The sequence below is a fragment of the Gekko japonicus genome, unplaced genomic scaffold (genome assembly GCF_001447785.1).
Source record: "Gekko japonicus isolate JY-2015 unplaced genomic scaffold, Gekko_japonicus_V1.1 scaffold3408, whole genome shotgun sequence".
Taxonomy (NCBI): Eukaryota; Metazoa; Chordata; class Lepidosauria; order Squamata; family Gekkonidae; genus Gekko; species Gekko japonicus.
Genome location: NW_015162059.1, coordinates 115,413 through 115,820, shown reverse-complemented (window position 1 = coordinate 115,820; position 408 = coordinate 115,413). Strand labels below are relative to the sequence as shown.

The 408-nt window shown below is 39.0% G+C and overlaps 1 protein-coding gene across 1 annotated transcript in view; it reads left to right on the top strand.

Annotated features, from left to right (window-relative positions):
* LRRC56 (leucine rich repeat containing 56) overlaps positions 1–408 on the top strand; it is a 95,049-nt gene that overhangs the window by 15,819 nt on the left and 78,822 nt on the right. The window lies entirely within an intron of this gene.

Below are 408 nucleotides of genomic sequence, written 5' to 3'. Positions count from 1 at the left end.
GATTGGGGGGGGGGGGATTAGATTAATTATGTTAGCATTTGGCCAAGGTATGCATGTTACAGTTAAAGAATAAGCTAGTGTTTCAAGGAGGTCAAATGAAAAATGAGTCCAATCTCTTGTATGTATTTTCTGCTATAACATTTACTAATGTACTAATGTTCAAATTAACAAAGCTTCTACTAAGAAGCTAAGAATTTGTCAAACTCTAAGGGTCAGTAATATGAATAAAAGCTGGCAATGCTTATGTGATCCCATCGTGTATATTGCTTGGTCTTAAAGGTTTGGCACAACCAGGGGTCATTTAGTAGAAAAAGAGGCGCAGGGGCTCATTAGCATAACTCATTAGCATGACTTATTTGCATATGCCACACCCCCTGACATCACCGGAAGTGTGTCAGAAGGCAACAC